This window comes from Alligator sinensis, unplaced genomic scaffold, assembly GCF_000455745.1.
Source record: "Alligator sinensis unplaced genomic scaffold, ASM45574v1 scaffold161_1, whole genome shotgun sequence".
NCBI lineage: Eukaryota > Metazoa > Chordata > Crocodylia > Alligatoridae > Alligator > Alligator sinensis.
This window is the reverse complement of record NW_005841974.1, coordinates 2,992,673-2,994,396: the sequence shown is the minus strand read 5'-3', so window position 1 is coordinate 2,994,396 and position 1,724 is coordinate 2,992,673.

Below are 1,724 nucleotides of genomic sequence, written 5' to 3'. Positions count from 1 at the left end.
AAAAGGGGACTGCTGGTAAGTTGCCGACTCGGAGATTTACCGTGTGTCTTTGTTGTGTTGTTAAGCTTTGCGTAATTACGTGTTTGTTAGATCAATAAACCTTTCTTACCTTTTCACCCCGACCACTCTCTCAATCTCGAACCAACCCACTGCAGGCAGCTGGGACAGAGGCCCCACCCCTGAAGTCTGCCAGACCTGAAAAACACAGTCTTCAATCAGGTCCAGGGTCTCCTTGCCACCCCCCTGCCCCCCACCAAGCAGGGGCAGGGCAAGCCCCTCCCAGCTGTTACCTGATTGGTAGAAATGTTCCACCAATCTGAAGAGTCCTTCTCCAAGCCAGGCTTGCCAGGCAAAAGCAGCAAGACCACCATAGACTCAACATAAGAGAAGATCAGAAGGGTGTTCTGTCTACTGGGAACAAAGGTATGGGATGTCAGCCAGAGGTTAAAGAGGATCCACTTGTAAGTGGATAATGTTTCACTGATTGCTCTTTATTTCAGAAAAAGAGATATGTCAAGATGCTTATTAGCAAGGATCAAGAATTATATTAGGTTAGGAAAGATACCTAATGAAGTAGAAACTCAGTTAATCTTCATTGGTTTTCTTGCTGTGCCAGGAGAAGGAAGGCAAAGCAAAGCAAGGACAGGATAGTGAAAATCAATGTATATCTCATGGCACACATGATAATACCTACTGTAATATTTTGATCAATGTGTTGTCCTCAATCATTCAACATCTAGCTGGGATGATATATCAAGTAAGGTTACCCAGAGGTCTGTCTTGGGTACAGTATGTTTAACATCTTCAGTAATGATTTGGATGATGGAACTAAGCATTGGTGATGCGTAGGGGGTGCACACGGGTGCACATGCACCCCCTGATCTTGGCAGCGTACCCCCTGCAAAAAGCGCCACCAACACTGCCAGCAGCACCTGTGGGTGTTTGCTGCTTGCCACCCTCCCACTGCTGACACCACTGTGGCCACCTGCAGGAGCTCCCTGCTTGGTCTGCCCCTGCCACTGACACCACCATGGCTACCTGCGGGAGCTCTCTGCTTGCCACAGCCATGCCCCCGCTGCTGCCAGGTGGTAGGAGTGGGGGTTCACCTTCAGAAGCATTGGGTGTTGGCTGAAGCCAAATCTGGGTATTTTGACTGGCATATGCCAATGCTTCTGCTGGGACTTAAACCCAGATGTTCCTAGCTAGAGAGTCTTGACCCTCTCTGCTCAGGGTCATAGTGATTACAACATTTTGCATCATGATTGTACCCCCTGGCCACATTGATATAGCCTGATGGTTTTTGCCTTCCTCTGTAGCGAGGTCATGGCCCTTTTCCTTGGATCTCTTCATTGCATTTTAACAATGCTTGCAGCAGCAGGACACTGGTCACCATTGTCCCCCTGCTTTAACTGTGGCTAGTTAGAGTGCTAGGCAACAAGCTGTGCAACAAGTTTGAATGTGTAGTTTTGGTAATACCATATATACCTGAATCCAAGACAACTTCAAACTTAAGACAACCACCCAATAATTGAACTCCATAAATGGAAAATTATAAATTTGTTATAATTTACCATTTATAGAATGTAATTATTGGAGGGTTGTCATCAATTTTAGGGGTGCACCAATAGAGATTTTGGGGGCCAATACCGATAGCCAATATTTAAGGAGTCATATTTGCCAATATCTATCCAATATCTGATACAACTGCCTTCAGGTGGTAAGTC